The sequence below is a fragment of the Struthio camelus genome, chromosome 5 (genome assembly GCF_040807025.1).
Source record: "Struthio camelus isolate bStrCam1 chromosome 5, bStrCam1.hap1, whole genome shotgun sequence".
NCBI classification, from domain to species: domain Eukaryota; kingdom Metazoa; phylum Chordata; class Aves; order Struthioniformes; family Struthionidae; genus Struthio; species Struthio camelus.
In genome coordinates this window covers 77775480-77795620 of record NC_090946.1, presented here as the reverse complement: position 1 = coordinate 77795620, position 20141 = coordinate 77775480, and positions in this window count along the sequence as shown.

Sequence of the window (20141 nt, the reverse complement as noted above, 5' to 3'; positions counted from 1 at the left end):
AACAACTGTTTGGCAGTACAGTCGGAGTTAAAGCAATGCTCTGGAAAAAAAAATAAAAAAAAATCCACACATACTCCTCACTTCTGCAGCATTCCTGAGACAAGGCTGTATTTTTATCATCTGCAAAACCAGCTACATCTGCTGTGCTGAGCTATAACTGGAATCCTGACTCCCTCATTATGACCTCCGTTAGATAAACGAGCCAACTTCTCTGGGGTATAATTTAAGTTCTACCCAGTTCTATTGCTTTCCCAAGAAAAAGATAACACCACAGTGCAGGAGGCTGGGGGAAAGACTAGCCCAATTCAGCTGCTGCAAGAAGCAGGACCTGCTGTGCGCGTGACTTAATCTCTCCTAAAGTCGGTCTGGGCCGCCGGCATCTGTCGCTGCTGTAGCTGAACCCTGGGCAGCCCATTACAAACCTCCTTCCGGATTTTAGCCTCTCTCCTTCCTGCACCCAAAAGCTGCCAAGCACTGAGCTTTCTCCCTCCACTCTCCTCTGCTGGTTCTGGTTTGTTCCTCCCCTGGGTGCAGGTGAACGCTGCTGTTGGCAGAGCTCGGCCATCCCAGTGGCATGGGATCTCCTGTATAACTCCTCGTCAGTGGTCTGCGAGCCTGCCAGGAACGCCTGTCCGCTCCTTCTCCATCTACCAGCTCTTGCATTGCAGAGATGCTCCCAAAGCATCTTGTAGGGCACGGCTGGACTCCCATGTTGTCAGAGTTAACTCATTTTTTTCCCTCACCTGCTGGCAATGCCCCCAGGGGAGGGCAAGGCTCTGACAAGATGTGAAAGAGTCATAGTCAAGACCAAGCTCTCTGTATGCCGAATGAGGGGATGCATCAATCTGCAATAGAAACTCAGTGTAGGTGTAAATTCTCATTGCAGGTTAAAAGCACTTTCTTTCCAAGGCTTCCTGAGCCGAAAGGTGGTATTTGCAGTAGCGGGTTGGAGTTTCCAAGCTGCCTCAGCGCCTGTCAGGCAGCAGGGCCAGCCCTTGCTCACCCCGTCCCAGCCACTGCGTCCCACAGCCAGCAACGAGGGCTCCGGCGCACTCTCTCCTGCCCAGAGCTCTCCAGGAGAGCTCCACGGCACGGGCTACAGCACCTTTCCAGCCTGCCCCTGGGACGCCTCTGGGCTCAGGGCCATGCTTGGACCCCCAGCTGACATGCCTACCCCACTGAAAAGATGCCACCACCCTTTAGTCTCGCCTGGGGTGAGCGCAATGGGCACTGCCTCCCTTATCGCTCTTCAGGGGAGGCGTCTCTCTTGCCTGGATGTCCTAATGCTGAATAAGTGAATAGTATGCACCTTTGTGGCACTATTTAAGAAGATTATTTCCGCACCCTCTGACTTCAAAGGGAGATACCTGAAAACAGGGAAATAGCACAAACGCCAGCCTTTGCTATTCCAATGAGAACTGTTAACAACAGAAATGTTTATCTGTTTTGTGGTATCTGTTAACAGGATTCAATTAAGCTGCCAGAAATGATAAGCATTTAGAGGGACATCAGCCATCACTCCTCACTACCAGACAAAATCTTTGTAATCTCAGCAGTCATAAATCACAGTGATTGTATTCGTGCTACGCACTATAACTCACTGCCAGGGCTTAACTCAACTTCCCTGAGGGCCCCGTTGTACCTGGTAGGCCACGGTAACTATCTTGGGCTGGTGGAAGACAAGAAAGGAGCCGTTTGGCATATAGCAACTATGTCCGTTTTCCCCACAAACGGAATGCAAAAAGAAAGTTTCCCCTAAAAAACAGATCAAAGATTGCAAGCAGGAGGTTGGTAGAAAAATCAAGCTTTCCATTTCCATTGCTGGCTGTGGGACGCAGTGGCTGGGACGGGGTGAGCAAGGGCTGGCCCTGCTGCCTGACAGGCACTGAGGCAGCTTGGAAACTCCAACCCACTACTGCAAATACCACCTTTCGGCTCAGGAAGCCTTGGAAAGAAAGTGCTTTTTTAAACACTTGCTTTCAATCCAAATCAGAGCAAGAAATAAAATATCTGCCTTTTCCCACAGAACAGTATTTGTTACAAACGTTCTGGGCACATTCAGGCCTTCTTTCCCTGCTCAGTTTGACGTTACGCACGCTGTCCACTGCAGTGCAGTTCCCAGGGGCCTTTTGCACCTGTTTTTCCACCAGCCTTTGACAGCATTTCCCACAAGGCACTCAAATAACCTGCAACTTGGACATAGATTAATATCATGTGCAAACTAAAAGCAATTGGCCAGACTGAAGTAGTAAGGCTTGGAGTGACCCAACAAGAAAAAAAGTTCTTTTTTTTCCTTCACATTCATGATAGGAAATGGAGAAAGGTCAGCAAAATTGGCATCTTCCCATAGGATACATCCGTTCTACAGTCATGACCCTTATCTTCCTAACTGCCTTTCAGCAGGAAACTTTTGACCAGCTGTAGGAGAAAGTAAACTGCTAATGCCAATGTGTGGGCCTGGTGCTCCAGTATTTAATATTATTTTTGCTGTCTGCATCGCCACAGAGCCCCACAAGCTCCACCTGTGAGCCAGGATGGCACTGCAAGAGGTGCTGGATATGTACAGAGCAAAGGGGCTTTTCCTTCCACCCACGATACCCAAGAATTTAGGAGAAAAGACAAACAGTGAATAGAGACACATGGACAGAGAAGCACAAGGATGCAGAAAATACTGCTCTTCACGAGGGTGTGGTCTCAACATCTTGGACTGCCGCTACTTGCTGGACTCTCTGCGGCCGCAAAGGAGAGCGCCATGGGGAAGTCTGAGGAAGAAGATGAGATACTCACGGGCAGCGTGAGGGGCGGTATAGGAGGAAACACAGAAGCAGCAGTAGGGATGTGGAGCAAGAGGACGATGACCATACCCATGCTCAGCCAGGATAGCTTCTGGTGGGCCATGACGATGGAAGAAAGCAGCTCTCATGTCGCAGAGGAAGCTGAGCCAGTGGAGAGCTGCGCTATGAGGAAGCACGAGGTAGGAAATACCATCTCCCCATGCGGACAGGAGCGTGGCAGGAGCACTTGGGAAAGATGTGGTGAGCCTCTTCCTGGTGGGGGTCACGCACCACCTCCTGCATATCTCAAGTTGTCAAACACTCTTCAAACCTCTGTCTGGAGAGGCCAAGCTATGACCCACTCACAGCAGTGGGTTTTTTGTTTATTTGTTGCTTTTTCCTCCCCCTCAAGGGCCTGGCTGCAAATTGCTTCAAGAAATCAGGCTCCTTCAGTACCTATTGGTGAGCCAAAACAGTCACTCAGCATCAGAGGTTCTAGGAAACATAGGCCCACACTTGTCTCTTTCAGCACCCTCCACCAGGGGAGGAGGGCATTTTGTTCCTCAGGCTTCGTTCAACGCTCTGGGTATTGACTTTTCTTCCTTTAATGAGAGAGAATTCAGAGAGGCAGGAGGGACAGGGAAGGAGGTTTGTCCTTCACTGTTGCCTTGTGAGTAGCATAGGGGAAAGGGACATTTGGGGCTTGGCGGGGTGATGGTTATTTTGTTCCTTCATCGCTCTGCTGAGGCATTTCAGACAACGTGGTCCGACACTTGTCTCGGAAATTCCCCTTTGAGCAACAGGCTCGACCACGATTCAGGAAATGCAGCGCTGGCTCTTCCTCACCAGCGCAACAGCGCATAGAAACCAGGCGGCTAACGCACAAATGAAGGCCAGAGTTACCTCTGGGGACAGTTTGCCTTGACAGAAAATAGAAGTGCCAAGTTCAGAGGGTTTTGCTGCTTTTTGCGTGACAGGGCTTTACCTCGATGAAGAGGAACACGCTGAGCACCTCCACACAGCCATCACCCAGGGTGGTGGGGTCCCAATGTGGCTCAAGCCCTGTCCCCTCCACAGTCCCTCTCTGCCTCCCCAAAGGTGCTATTTCTGCCTGCAATGCTGCATAGGGCAGGGAGAGGCAAGGTTTCCTGCTCACACCTCCCTTTCCCAAGGGACATCCCCAGCTCACTGCAGCAGAAGAGTTGGCTGCTAATACAGGATTAGCTCCCTCACCTCCACACACTGAAGAGGGTTAATATACCCCCTCCCACCATGGGCCCATTAAGAGTAATTACAGACAGGTATATTACAAAGTCCACGTTTATAGCCAGCCACTGTTTTTTCTTTTCTCTCATCTGTGGATCAAATAATTGGTCCACAGTAATAACAGCCTAGGAAAGTCCTCTGCTAAGAGCAATGAGATCAAGTCAGAAAGAGTTTGGCCCCTAGGCACCAGAATGAGTGCTCCTACTCACCTGCCTGCTTCAAAGGGTTTTGTCCGAGTCTTTTGGAGGTGGGTGTTTTCCCAAGTGCTCTGGCATCACCCACTGTTGGGGCCGATTGCATTACAGGTCCTCATTTTTGCAGGAGGAGTTGCTCCTGCTGCCTTGCACACAGGGAAAAGAGCCAAGACACATTCTAAAAAGCACAAAACCCCAATAAAGAGAACCATTTTTTTTCTTTTTTTTTTTTTTTAAGAAAATAATGACTTAGGGAAGTTTAATTTATAATCTATGAAGCTTGAGATGAACAACACCCCACATTCATGGCACTATAACAGCAGTAAACAACTCCCTCCCCCACTTAATTCAGTGCAAAAAGTAACAAAACCTGGGGGGGGGGGGAAACCCTTCCACCTTCAGCCCACACAAGCTCAATCTAAAGAGCAACTCCACACAAGACAGCTCAGAAAACCAAAGTACATATCCAGCCCCTGAGCCAGCAATTTCCAACCTGTCTCACCAGTTGCTTGGGCAGCCACCTGAGCACTGCAAACTCCAGGATCTGGGCTTTAAACAGAGCCAGGCAACTACCAGCAGCAGCCCCACAGCAGCAAGTGGCTCTCATGCATGCACAGCCTTTTTGGGTCATCTTTCAATCCTGCTTATAATAAACTGATGACTCAGGCTTAATTAAGGAGTACACCTTAATCTGTGTGCAAGCAAGCTCTGTGTCATCTTTGTTTTATCACCACCGGTGAGGCATCATGCCTCAAGGCCTAGCCAGTAATGTTGTTCTCTTATTTGGTAAACAGAAATAAACTTAATTTGCTTGGAAGTAGCCAACAGATTAACAACCTCCAGCTGTAACTTTGATGGCTAATTCAGCCTACTCCAACCCAGCTGTGCCAAAGCTCCAATTTGTGTAATTTTACATCTCCCCACAGGCTCTCAGTGAGGAGGATTAAGAGATCATTTTTCAGAGGGAGCTGAGGTTTGTTTGAGGTTTATTTTGAAACTGCTCGGACAACAGACTATAAAGATCGTGCAGATCATGTTAGGATGAACTGTTGCACACCTGTCTGAAAGGAGACGTGGAAAGGAGCGGATCTAGAAGTCTGCTCAGCTGGTACTGAGAGGCTTCTCTGCCAAGCTGAAGGCCTGGTTCACAAAAGCATTGCGTTCAGTTCCACGCTCACAGAAAAACACCTGTAAATTAAATGTTTTAAAAATCAAGGATGAGAGTCCAGGATTCCAGCCTGTTTTCAGCATGAAGTCATGAAAAAGCTTTTGTATTTGAAGAAGCAGAAAATAAAATTGAAATGCTGAACTGTATTTCTCAAGTCCTTCAAATTCTTTGTTTCTCTTCCAAGCTGTTTTATTGTGTTACAGTGGATTTATTCGAACAAACAGGGCCAGCTTTTCAGTAGGAACAGATATATCAGCCAAAATGCCCAATGTGGTGCTGCGTATTTTCAGCATTAGTTTGGAGCAACTAGCCATGGGCAAGTGTGAGTACGTCCTGGTTAAGGACCAGGAGTTAAATGTAGCTAATCTACTATCTGACCTCATGGTGCTTTTCACCATACTGTGCTCTGGATTACAGACAGAGTACCTGTAATATTCAGGAAAATATGTCCCCTGCCTTTTCTATGGCTGAGCTCATATTAAGATCAGGCTGCAAAGATACTTTTTTACGTGCAGAGTTTGTCTGATCACTGTTGTAACAAAGAGAGAGGAGACTGGGGGAATAGCCTGGAGCCTGCGAACAAAGGGAACAATAGAAGCCATTCTGCAGGCAGTGAATGCTATGTTCTTGGACACATTCGCATGGATAAAGGAGATCAAATAAGAGCCTCCAAAGCTGCGTGATGATAAGAGAAAAATATTACAATGCTGTTCTGCAGGCTGGACTATACGGGGATTATACAGCAATTCGTCCAGCACAGCTCCCCAGGGCTAAAACGAAATCAGTAACCCTTCGCTGAGACTCCTGCCTTCTCTGTACAGCCGCAAGAGCAGCTGATAATTCCCCGGCAGCTCCAGCTGCGGGTTGCCTTGTGCACTGGTGGTAAGTTGCATGTCCGGTCCGTGTTCTTTTAGCGTAGAGCGAGGCCGGGTCTACAGCACAGCGTGGGAAGGGATGTCCATGTCCCACTTCCCTCCTCTGACACTGGTTCACTCTTCAGTCTTGGGCAAGCCATCTAGTTGCAGTCTGTGTCCTAGGAGCCAGGGCTTCAGGAGGCACAAATAGGGACTAAAACCCTCTTCATGATGCCACACGGCCTCCCGGCCTCCCTGCCTGTTAGTGCCTGAGGAAGATACATCCCTATCGCAAGGGAGTGGGAGAGGGAGAGGAGCAGATGGAGCCACGAGACATGCTGTAGGTGGACGGTGTCGGCTGGCTCTTGGACAGCAGAGTCCCAGGTCGGATAAGGGAGGGCGGATCATGAGGAGGGCAGGGATGGAGATTTCTCTCCTGTGGTTCAATAGGAGATGCAAGTACATAGTGAGTACCAGCCAGTACGTCCCTTCTTGGCTCACCAGAGCTTCAAGTGGTGGTACATCGCTGGCAGCTCCAGAAAGCAGGGGGGCCTTTCAAAGGGGAACAGTCCAGGAAATATTTTCCAGAGCTTATTTCCAGAGATCTCTGTTTGCTTTTGAGTAGACACTGAACAAAGAAGAAAGTGCATGCTCTATGTCTTAGCTCCAGTAGGGCTTTATCTCTGCTGTCCCAGGGCAGTGGGTAGCATTGCTGCAGCAGCCCTGGGGCTGGCAGGCTGCCTTTGGGCTGGGCCAGGAGCAGAGAGACGTGTCACTCAGATGCCCTGTTTCTCTGCCGGGGCGTTTCCAAGCAGCTACGAATTGCACCACTTCTGACACAAGCCGGCTTGTAACTGCACAATCTGCCCTCTTCTCTTTCACCATCTCTGAAGCCGCATGTTTACACCAAACCCCGGGGACAAGGCAGCGCTTTGAGAGGCTTGAAAGATGGATGATGTTAAGCATCTTTTCTAAAAGCCATTCTGAACGCAGGGACAATGTTCAGAGTACATCCAAAGGAGCCTCCTCCCACCAGCAGAGTCACTTAAGACATCCATGTTTTAAATAGGTGGATGGCAGCTCAGTAAAAACAACAGCAGCTTTTATAAGCAGCCTCCAATCCAACCCCTTCCAAGAGGGACTGTTTTGAATAGTAAAGAGAGATACATCGAAGTTAGACTATAGCATGTGCCAGGTTTGCTGGGTGAGCTGCAGCGCTTGTGTCATGGGCTGTACGTTGTAAGCGTTTGCTCCTAGAGCGGGAATTCCTTTGTTGTAGCATGATCTGGGGTTGAGCTGTGGAGAACAGGGCTATTTAGGTTCTTTCAAGAATATGTATTGGTGTGTGCAACACCTCTCTCCAGTTCTGCTTTGCAGTTGCTGAATACAAACTAGTGGTAGGACTGTCTTGGAGCCTCCTCTGTGGGGAGTTATGCAGGGCAACGCTCAACGCCAGAAGCAACGGGCAGCAAGGGGAAAATAGGGAGCATGTGAGCAGAAAGTACAGCCAACCTGCCTTCAGTCCATTTAAACTGGGCTTGGAGGTGTGCTGATAGCATCATTGGCACCTCTAATTGCAAAAAAGATCACTAGAAAAAGGTCATTTGGAAAATAATGGAGAGAGCCAAGTAGCCTGTGCCGTGGCAGAAAGAGATCCTTGTACCCGCAAGAAGAGCAGGTTGCCAGGAGGGCCAGGCCGCGGTTTTCATGCTGAAGTCGTCAAGGAAAGGGAAAAGGTGAACAGAGACTCATATTCAGGCATTTCTCCTCAGTGGCGCCAAGTCAGTGGAAAATGTGGGCTGGGTAATTTTGCCAGTGTATATAGAAACTCCCAGGCAGCCTTCATGGAGGCTGACTCAAACCAGCCCTCGTAATGACCCAGCGCACTGGATTGCTGCGGGTCAGCAGTGCTCCTCGCGCCAGCGCAAGCAGCGCAGAGCAGATGCTCCTTATCTTCGCTGATGAGTGGGGCCAAAGCCAGGGGCCCAGGCACTTGCCCACCCTGGGTCTAATTAAATCAGTAATTAATAGGTTCTAATTTCCTTTAGCACTCAGGCTTTGTTTCGGGAGAGGTGGTGGAAAGAGAGACTTCGTCCCAGCCAAAGGAGGGTTGGTGCCAGCCTGTGCCAGAGCATGGCAGCGAGCGGGTTGCGGGAGCCCGTGAAGGAGCCGCCAGTGAGCGGCATGGGCATTCGTGATCCCTCGGCCAGGATTGCCCCTGGCAGACCCCCTGCCTAGAGCAGCAGGGAGAGGGGGCAAAATGGCCCTTTGCCTGTGCCAAAGCCCTGGGCAAGCACCGTCTCTCATTTGTGTCTGGTCATGGGTCCCTAACGCGTACAGCTTCCTCGAGCCAAGCAGACCTCATCAGCGAGAGCATGTTTGGCCTGGGGTAGCTCCTTCTACGTAGGATCTTTGCCAGGGTAAGAAATACAGTGTAAAATGTTGTCCACTGAACCAATACCACCGTCCTAGTGAAAGCTTTTGAGTGTTCTTCTGGATTTAGTGTAAATAAATGATGGAGAAAGAATAATATGGAGCTAATAAAGCTATTATCTGGGAAGATTGCAGCCTAATCTCAAACACAATGAAGATAATGAGTGTTGAATCATGCCTGGAGCATCCTAAGTAAGCGGTGGTGGTTCTGATAAAGGATAGGAGTGGATTTTCGGTCTCAACCTGTTGCTGGCTTATAGATTTCTGGGGCGAGTTGTGCCAGTCTCTGAACTGGACCTAAGCCCCAAACGGGGCAGCTGACTGGGATGGGCCAGGAAAAGGGATGCCACGGGGCTGGTGGGAGTTCAGAGCAACAGCAACGCTGGGTCTGTCGAAACAGCAGCCTTCCAGAGCAGAGCGAGCCCGTAACGCTGGCTCCTGCGAGAAGTGCAGTGTTTCAAAACCCTTTTCAGCCTCTGCCAAACCTGCTCCTAAGTGACAAGCTTAGTGCCGATAATAGCTGTGTGTCACCAGAGGGGATCAGTCTTCCCTGTTGTCCACTTAAATAGTTCATTTCCACTGGGAAGAAACTCCACCTGTGCTCTGGGGCCGCGAGGGCGATGATTGCGGCTTGGGAAGGAGAGCCTGGACACTGGCTTAACAGGGAAGCCAGCCCAAACCTCAGCTGCAGCTAAGTGTTAGGGGAAGATTGCCTGAGCAAGTCACACACCTTTCCATCGGGGGACGGGAAAGGGAGGGTGACCCTGCGGTGAGAGCAAAGGCTGCTCCGCCAGCACCAGGAGGCTCTACCGCTCACTGGTTATGTGACCTTCAGCTCACCACCTCGGCCTTGGCTAGTGGACCTTAAAACACAAAGTTCAGGCCTGCCCCTGCGCAAAGCACGCTTAATTCCTGCTTGCAAAATCCTTTGCTGTTGCACAGGCAGGCTTGGTACAAGTGCGTTGTAGGGGCAGGGTTCAGCAGTGCTGTGAGCTTATGCGATACCTGGCCGGCCGAGGAACGTGCTAGAAGGGGCTTCCTAAATGCACAGCTTTGCAACAACCCCCAGAAACAACCACCGATCCCAAAATAAAACCAAACACCTCCCCGGACAAGTTGAGGATACGCAAAGGAACGGATAGTCTTCGAATCTGGCCTCACATCAATGAATTATGACTTGAAAGCTTTATTTAGACTGCTAAGGAAAACAGCTGCAGAAAAATACTGACGACCTGCTTTAAAGTGGGATTTCTAAAAGGAGAGAAGCTCTCGGTTCCCGCTGGAAGTTGAACACCTAACTCCCCTAAATCTCCTTGGAAAATCCCAGCCTTGGACTGGAGAGTGCTGCAGAAGGGCAGGATTTGTATAATCCACAGAAAATAAAAATACCTCTGGAAAAAAAATCACCAGCAATTTAAAAGTAATAAAAGCCTACCTCGAGGAGACGAGGAGAGCTTAGGGGACTTGTGAGCGAGAGATGGAAGTCAGGGAGAGGGTGCTATGTCTGGCAAGCATTTGGTTTTGCGTGCTCAGAGACGCACAGGCAGCAGTGAGCTGCTCCGTGCTGGGCGGTGGTGAGGACCTGAACATGATGCTGGCAGTAACAGCACGTTCACGTGGATCTGTGCAATGTTGGAGAAAAATATTTGAAACTGTCAAACAGACTGAGCTCACTACAGTACCCAGAAGAGCTCTATCTCTGAATCTGTATATGTACCGCAATAAAAAGTGGGGAGGAGGAGATAACTCCATGGTGAGATTCCTGTGAGCTCATAAATCACAGCGAGCTCCAGACTCAGGACTGGTGAAATCACCGGGAACCCCAGTGGCCTGGTTTCCGCAGCGCTCGCTGCCCTGCCTCCACCAGTGACTGTATAATCGGAAGAAAAATGGAGCCAAGCTGTTGGGAGAGGGGTGGCTTTTTCTGAGCAGCAGGGAAGCTGTTACAGCCCAAGGCTTTCTTACGATCAAATGATTTAAGCACTTCTCCGGCATCCCGCTGATCATTCGAGGGAGCGCGATAGCTGAGACTCCTCAGGATGATAATTGTGGTGTATTTACAGAATCAAAGGTTTCCACCTGGAGTGGTGCCAGCAAGCTTTTGGAAGAATAATGGATCCAATACAAAGTTTTTTTTTTAAAAGCCCATTAACTCGCCTCAGGGCTGAGCTCGCATTCCCACCGCCGGGGCAGACAGTGCCGGGGTAGCGTGGATTTGTTCTGATCATTTCAGCCCAAGTGGGAAAGTTCCTCTTCCTCCTGCTTCCGCTTCCCAGGGGTTGCACCGGGACGGAAATCGCCATGGCTTTCGCTGAGAGGGAGTGTGGGGGCAGACGCTGATCGCTAGCCCCAGAGAGAGCAGCAGGTCCACCTTGGGCCCCGGGATGTCTCCCAGAACGGGAGACGGGGGCTCAGCAGAGCTGGCGGCTAGGTCTGGGCAGGGCCCTAGCCCAACATCGCTGGCCGTCATGTGCTGGACATAGCCAGGTGGCAGATCTGAGAGCAGCAGCACAAGGTCACGGGGAGGAAAGCAGCTGTCTCGCACCTCCTGCATTGGAAATACCAGGCTGGCATGGGGATCCTGGAGCCAAGAATGGCTCAGGCCAATGTGAGATACCTGCAGCTGGGAGCTGGGGCATACGTGCAAGACTGCTGACCTGTGTTTGAGCCCTGAAACCTGAAGGCCGGTGACCTTCACCATTCATTTGCTCTGTCACTTATACAAACGTCAGGCACGGGTCCAGGAGGTGTAAAAGTGTTCCCAGGACCTGATCTCATCCTCAACTCACCAGGAGTCAACATGGTAAGACAGACCAGGCTTGCCACAAGAGCTGGGGTCTCTTCTCCAGAAACCAACTGATGCCCCAAATTATTTTCTGGAGGGACCAAGGTGGGTCACAGAAGGTGTAAGAAGCTGGGCTACATGTTCCTGACCTCCTCCTAGTGATGCTGAGCCAGTGGACGCTGTGGTCCCCTGGGGCAGCGCCTCTGTCCCTGCTTCCCTGCTGCTGCTGCTGCTGCCTAATGGGCTCCTGGCTTTTCTTGCATCCTTCACTCTGGGGTGGCTCTGTTCTGTGCCTGAATCAGTGTCCCCAACTCATTCCTAGCACAACCACACACCTCCCTGTTTTGGCCTGCAGCTTAGGCAGCTGAATAGTCCTGTCAGCATTCCTTTCGCTAAGGGTTTCTGGAGACAACAACAAGCCCTAGGAGTCAGCTCTTAGTCATGCTGCCTCCATGGAAAATATAAGAATGGGGTTAGTAAACCAGCAGTGACTTAAGAGGTTGCAACTGGGAAGGTACCTCCTGCTGTTGGCGTGACAGTAATTTCCCTTTCTGCCAGCTTGGCAACACCCTTGTGTCACCAGTGATTTGGGGCTGGTCTGCACAAGAGGGGCAATGAGCGCATGGAGGGCCTGGCTGAGGTACCCTCTCCAGCTGGCCCTGGTAAGAGGCGCAGGGATGCTGTCGAAGCCTCCACGGCTCCCACTGCTCCCAGCCATGCTGCTGCATAGGAGCCCCTGGTCACCTCTGGTCGCCCCGGTCACCTCTGGTCAACCCTGGTCTCCCAGGGGGCTACTGTCTGTGCCGCAGAGGGGGTATTGTCCTGATACTATGCCCTGAGCTTGAGACAAGTATTTCAGTTGTGGTCTCCAAAAACCACCAGCCATGGGCAACTTTCAGATAGTGAGGCCATCAGTCCTGCCAGGATATCAGACAGAGCTTTGTGAATGGACCTAAAACTATTGCAAGCTGGATGGGTGAGGAGGAGAGGCTTGTGTCCTGGGGCAATCAGCAAAAAGGTCAGATAGCGGCAGAAGAAGCATTGTCTTGCAGTGACCAATGCCATCCCCAGCCAGAAACCTTCCAGTGGGGCCATTCATAGGGGTGCAGCCCAGAGCAGCTCTTAGGCCAGGGGTAGCTGCAATAGCTCTTCTTTCCCATCACAAACGACACAGCAATACAGTGGCTCTTAGGAGCTGATTAAGCCAAGGCAGGGCAGAGCCCCTGGGTGGAGCAGCATCCGGTACCAATAAGGAAAGGCACATGAATCTGGGGGACTCCTTGCAGCAGAGAAATTGCAGCCGGAGAGCAAGCAGAAATCCTCCAGAGAAAGCCCTTGAGCAAAGCATGCTCAGCCAAGAGAGATGATCTCAGGGCTCTGATGTTGTTCTGGAGAGCCCGGGGGATGGAGCGGGAGGCTGGAGCGCTCCTGCGCTCTCTCCATCCCAAGCAGACCACGTGCCCCGAGGTCTCTTAACAGGGCAAGTTGCTGCCACCTCCCCAAATATCCAGGTCACTGCCGAGTCTAGACCTCCTGCTCTGCTGACTGTAATAGCTTTCATCAAGTTTTGTGTCAGATCCATCCCAACTCCTGTTTATTAGAAAGAAATCTACTAACAGGACCTGCAAAACTGATGCTTTGAAAGATGCTGGGAGCGTGTACCTCCTGTTACACAGACATCGCTAACAAGAGAAATTTCCCTGACTGGGCTGGTCGCTGAGTCCTCAAATTCCAGCCCTTGTGATCAGAGGAACAAAAACTCTTAGCTCTGCACTTAGTGGAGACAGAAGGTACAAACTTGAAACGGTCTGGAGTCAGGCGTTGTAAAAATTTAATGATGCAGGACAAATCAGTGTGACCGAAATAGAGCAAGACAGAGACGGTCTTGTGATTTAACGTGCTTGGCCAGGACTGGGGGTATTTGGGAGCCATTCCCAGGTCTACCACAGGCTCCATGTGTGACCTTGGGTGAGTCACTAAGGACAGACGTTTCCAAGAATTGGCTTAAGCATCAAAGTCCTAATTTTGCAAAAGTAACACAGGTACTTAGAGACTGAGTCATATCAATAATTAAGGGGATTTTTCAGGAGGATTAAGATATTTCACATAGAGTTAGGCCTCTAATGAAGGCTCCTAATTCCGTTAGGATAAGATCCTCCTCCTAATGGGGTGGTGAGTTGGGCTGGGATCCACCTGGTGACCTGAGGGTTAACTGTTTTATGCTCCATTAAGAGGATGGAGACTCAGAATGAGCCTAAGGCAACTTGGCACTTCCTTACTCTGTCTCTGCTAGAGCTCTGGAGCAGAGGACTCTCTACCGGTAAGGAAATGGCCTCACTTAACTCCCTAGCAGCCGCTGCAAGACAGGTTTGTAACCCACTCCCCATGCAATGCAGCCAGCATCTGGCCGGCCCACTTCCACCTCGACAATTTCACTTCCTTCAAAGCCCCAATCTGAGGTTTTAAATGGGATTGAAGTGACGCCCTGGTTTTTTGCTGGCCCCTCTGCAAAGGCAATAAATTCAACCCCTGCTAGATATGAGCAAATAAAAGCAGCTCTCCCTGTAGGCTGCATATGCGCTCATCCCTGCTAAACCCATTCTCGTCTGACAGCCAGAGCAACAGCTGATGTAAATCTACAGCAGTCTCTGGACTTGAGAGAGAGGCACTGATTTACACCCCTCTCTTGTCCTTTCCCTCCTCTTGCTCCATGCTGCTTCACCTCTTCCTGGTTGCTACCCTTCACCCTACCTCTTCACATCTTCCCTTCTCTCAGAAGGTAAATATCCCTGGATATAAGGAAGATAATGTGGCACTGAACTTTGATCTGATGAGAATTTGTCCCATCTACCTTGAAACAGGGATTTTTTTTGAACTGATAGCAATTCAGCACAAGAAATGTAACCTCCAGGAACAGGGGGAGAAGAAAACATGAGCAAAGCTGGAATCCCCTAAACATCAATGGCTGATTTTCTAGCAGGGCTTGAGGAGTCCACGACTTTCCTGCTGGCCTCTCCTTGTAGCTGTACCCGCAGTGCGACAGGAGGCCGTGCTGCTCAACCCCCCTCTACCCGCATGCTTCCACCCAGGCCAGCAGCTGATGCTGACACAAGGCTGCGGGTGAAGATTTGGCGCAGGCAGGGAGGATCCTGGAAGGAGGATTCATCGCTGGCTTCATTAGCGGTAAGAAGCCGTGTGGCTGGAGCCTATTGCAGACAGGCCAAGCACATGGAAAGCTGATCCAGACCAAGGCACGCTAACACGTGCAGCATCTCGTGGGAGGCAACCAGCAGGACTGATGGAGAGGGAAGCACGAGGCGGCTCTGACGGGTGCAGAAAGCAGATGAGAGGGGAGGAAAGCAACTGCAAGAGCCATGAAAAGGCGTGGGGTCAAAGACCCTGGCCGAGGCATGGGGATTATTAATGGCTTCCTATACCCCCAATGCACCTGTGAGTGCTTTATATCTCTCTGTCACCTGTCTGGGCCCCGCAGCGCAAGGCTGTTTGTGCAAAGGAAGCAGCCCGAGGAGACTGCGTGCGAGGGAGAGGCGAGGGGTTTCTGGCCAGGCTGTGGCAGTGCTCCCTCAGCATCAACTGGCACGTTCCCGGCGCTGGAGTCGGCTGGGACAGGGAGGTCTGGTGGAAGGCCTTAATTAGCGGCAGTAGCTAGTTTGCAAGAAGTCTCACCATCTGCTCTGTAGTTGTTTCCATTATCTGACTCTCTTCTGAACAGAAGTTGGAAGAGAAGCCTCTTGCTTGTGCTAAATATCCCTACCTCCACGGAGGTATGACTCTCTTGTATGCCATAAAGTATGTATACACTTATCTTTACAAGCAGAGTTAAGCACATGTCTAAGGACTTTGCAGAATCAGAGCCTAAATCCTCTGCCAACGCACCCAGCTAACAGGCACGGCCGAGTCCCGCCTTGGGAATGCGTTTGTTTGTTTTCCCTTTGGAGGCTACGAAACTTTACATCTCAGCTTTGCTTCCCCTTGCCAGTTGCTGGGAGCTGATGTGAATCCTGGGGCTAGGCTGGGCTCAGCCCTGCTGGAGATAATCCTGGTTCAGGGTGCGGTTTGTTTTCAGGGAGAACCTCCCTGTTCAGATACTGAGCCATAAAAGTTACTCTAAATACTCTAAAAGCCTCCTATCAAAGAGAGAGCGAAAGCGTAATGCTGTCTCCTACCTTGGAGCTAAACCCAGCCCTGATTGCCGTCGATGGAAATCTTCCCATAAGCTTCAGTGGAGCAGGATGATGGTAGCTGCACAGAGTGCGGTTTTGTTTGTTTGGTACAAATCTTCTACTCAGACCGAAACAACAATTATATAAAAGCTACAGCCTCCTTTTTTTTTTCCTGTGGAGCAACTTTTCTGGGCAACCTGAAGGTCTATAACCTGAAGGACAGAGGTTTTTTTTTCCTTCCAAAATCTATTTTATTATTTTTGGTAGTGGGATGGTTTCTATACTCAGTTACCCTCAACGGAATCAAGAGTGTCCTTTAAAATTTCACCGGAGCAAACACATAAAAATTATCCCGCCAGGATAATATAGTATTGATCTTACATGGATTGAGCTCAGGGAACATTTCTAGGGTCAAATGAGCAGCTAACTCTAAACAATGCCAAATATATTCTTCCAGATTTGGAACAAGAAACTCATATTCCTTCCCACAGCTCAGAGAAAGTCCTGGTTTAGTTTTGCATCCAGTCAATAAACCATATTGAATCTCTCCTGCTGCAGGCACCTGGGATTATTCGCCAGGCAGGCCATGTACCCACATTCTCCTCTTCTCATGAGGCTGAGCTGGGTGCCCATCTGTCTTAGCGTGGTGACTATTGCACGTGTCCTACTTAGTCAGAGAGAGTCTCTGTGTCGCTGGTTATTGGGTTTTCCTGTATGAATGTAGGACCTTAATTTAATAGGTGGCTGTTGGAAAATCACGCAGGAAAGCAACACTATGGGACTTGATAAGCAGCCTCCAAACAAGCTCGGAGGAAGCAATTACAAGAAAAAGGCTGAGCCGTTTCCATGAGGAAGATGCCACTTCCAGGGGCCAGCCAAAGTTATGCCGCTGTTTTCTGGAGGCTGGGAGCCCTCAGATCAACCCACCGCTAAACGGTTAACGTGCGGCCTTGAAGGAGGAGAGGGAAAGGGGAGCTGACACTTTGAGGAGGAAAAAAGATAAATGCAAGAACATAAGAACAGCTGTACGGGGTGTGACCTGGGCACCATCCAGCCCGGCATCCTGTCTCACCGTACCAAGCAGTAGGTGACTGGCAAAAAGTATCAGAAGCGTACAGGGATATTTTCCAGCCAGCTCTCCGGGCCTGCAGCACTCCGCGGCTCCGAGACTCCCTGAGCCAGACGCGATGTCCTTGAATCTAGCAGTTCTTGATAGACCTTTCTTTCAGGAATGCATCCCACTGCTTTTTGAACCCACAGAAGCATTTGGCACCCGCCCCAGCATCCTGTGGCAGTGAGTTTCACAGCTTTCGGAGGTGTGAAGAACTAGTTCCTTGTGTTTTAAAGCCGCCTCCTGATAATTTCATGCCAGCCAGTTGAAAGGTGGGAACCACTGACAGTCTTCCCCTACTCACCTTCTCCAGGGCATTCGTGGTTTCACAGACTGAGCGTGTCTCTCCCCAGACGTCCCTTTTTCAGCTTGAATAGTCCCAGCCTAGCCAGTTGCTACCTAGGCGAAAACTGTTCCACAGCTTTGACCTCTAGTTCTTTTGTGAAAATGTGGACCAGAACGGCTTATGGTATTCAAAATGAGAGCAAACCAGGAATTCCTACAGTGGCTTTTTCTCTTTTCTCATTATCTCTGACCATCTATTTGCTTTCCTGACTGCTGCTGAGCAATGAGTAGATGCTTTGATCAAATTTCCTGTTATAACTCCAGGATCTTATTCCTGAGTGGAGTTCAGAGCCCATCACTGTACGCGTGAAGTTAAGATTGTTTCCTCTGAGGCTCATCAAGATTTCTCTCCAGAGCATTTCATCTGTCATTTTATCACTAGGTATCCTGAGGCCCTTCTGTGGCTTGCTGCTGTTGGCCTTTCTCTTCATCTGAGCAGCTCGGTGTTGCTAGCAAATGTCGCCACCTCACTAACCTTCCCCACTTCCAGCTCATTCATGAAGACGCTGAACAGCGCAGGCCCCTACGCAGATCTCTGCCGCATGCCCCTGGGGACCCCTTTCCTCTGAGGAGACTGACCATCAATATCTGTCCGCTGTGTTTTCTGTGCTTAAACCACTTCTTTTCTTTTTGTGGCTCCTTATTCTCCTCAACAGTCTTTGATGAAGGATTTTGTCAGACCCTTTTGTAAAGCCATATATATTATATCCATTAGATCTCTGTCGTCTGCCAGTTTGTTGGCTCCTTCAAAGGATTGTAATAGATTCTGAGAGTCGTTATTTTTCTCTGTAACAGCTGTGTTGGCTCTTCCCCAGTATGCTTGGAGACATTCTTATCCGTACGCCCCACCAGGCGTCACAGTACAGCCATTAGGCATACTGGTCTGCAGTCCCAGTGACCTGTCGTTGAGAGCTTTCCCCAAAAATGCCTCCATGATCGCCATCTCCCGTTGCTCCGGCAGCAAGGTACAATGAGTACATTGCTGTTTGCAGCTTGGGTTCCTGAAGTACTGCTGCCCACACTCCAGCAGTTTGTGGCAATTTGTTATCATTCCTTTCATCAGTGTGTTCTGTGAGCCCTTCTGATGCTTCAGCCTGAGATGCATCTGCTGACGCCTCCCTCTGCAAAGAAGACTTCCAGCATTGCAAACCTCTCAAACTCCCCAGTGATCCATATGGGACAGCTAATGTGTGAAGTTCCTTTGCTGGGAACTGAGAAAGACACAGAGACAGGTTCTGGGGTGCCTCAAGCAGTTTGCATCTTCCCATGCTTCTGGTGAATGGTAAGTCTCTGGAAAGACAAGCAGAATTATAGAAAGACAGTTGATGGTTTCAGAAGGGATTATTTCAGATTATGGAGTTCCACCAGTCACAGTTTCCAAGAAGGTGCTGGATGGATTCTCTGCTGAAAGATTTGCTCTTGCTCTCAAGGATGGCAGCTCATGGACTGGTCCTTGTTTTCCAGAGGCTTGGCTGTGAAGAGTGATTTTATAGACATTAGAGGTGAAGCCAGCCCAGTAGCAGTGACAAGCAGCTGGGTTGATTCTGAAATTCAGAACCAATAAAGTAAAACAGTTTTTTTCCCTGGCAACTGACTCTTACCCTTTGGGGCTTATTGCTACAAGAGACCAGAGGAGGTTAGAAAAAGGACTGACTGGGTATGGTGAAAAGAATGAGAAAATCCACGTTTATAGAAATGCGGATTTTTTGAGAGAAATAAATCTTCTTGCTTTAAGACAAAATAGCGCAGCCAACATCTTAATGAATTTCCCTAGTGAGCATACAGTTCCTGAGACTCTCTTGCACTTTTCTTCCAGGGATGGTATAGAGCACTTGTTTGGAAGCAGGAGTCTGGGATTAATGGATCACAAATGTGACCCAGTGTGGGGTTTGGTACTTAAACCATATCAGATTACGAGGTGCAATGGATGGGTTGAAACTCTGAGCATAGTTTTGTTTTGCAGGTAGGGTACCATGACGCAGCTTAGATGGATACAGAAAGCCAGCGTCAGGCCGTATAGGTGGTTAATCTGTGTATCATTTGTATGGACTGTGTACATATATTTATTTTGTATCTCTTTCTTGTACAGAAAGCCACACAGAACTCTGGATAGAAAGTGCATAACCTATTTCAGACGGTCATTCTCAAACTACATTTTGTTCTGCACTCCCCTAAGGATGCTCTTGCTTTACTTTCCCATCATTGGCCCTTCCTTGCATCTCTATATCTGTTTGTGCTGCGTGCATAAAACAATCACTGTACGTCTCTTGCCTTGCAGACCTTCCCATACAGTTGTTGCTGAGAAAAAATTCATGCAAGATATAAATAGCTTGACCTCTAATCCAGAAAAGAATGTTTACTTAGGCTAAAATGTTACACACTGTTAATTTGATCTTGAGTTTTGATTTGCACCAAAAGGAGTAACTAGTCCTTCTCCATGAACCGAGTGAAAGTCCATAGCCTTGTCTGATGCAGAGTGGTTATTTCAGTGCATGTGGAATTCCAGTCATGTATCAGCAGTTCAGATCACTACGCTGATTTACGTGAAACGGGAACCCCTGAAAAAGTGATTTATTAAATCCAAGATGACAAGCAGGGGAATAGTGCAGCTTGGGACAACTTTGCCAGGCATTTTAAAAGCAGCTGGGACATTGATCTTGCTCGTCCATGGTCACCCATGTCACCAATCTGATGGAACTTTACCTTCATTGATCATCCAGTGATGCTCTTTGGAAGGGAAGCAGGTTCTCAGGTTAATTTTATCTAGATGGCTGAAGGTTGCCCCCTTCATGTCTGGGGTCTCATATTAAAAACCAGCCAAACAGAAAACTCTGTGGGAAGGCTCACAAAGCCACTGCAGGGTCTTCAGGACAGTCGCCAGGTTCCCTGGGGTGCTGAAGTGTTTGGAGCAGAGATTTTTACTGCATTCTTCCTTCCGTTCCCATCTGACTCCCATCTTACCTTCATCAGATGGCCCGGGGTACCGATCCTGGGGCTGGTGCACAGACAACAGCACAGGAGATTGAC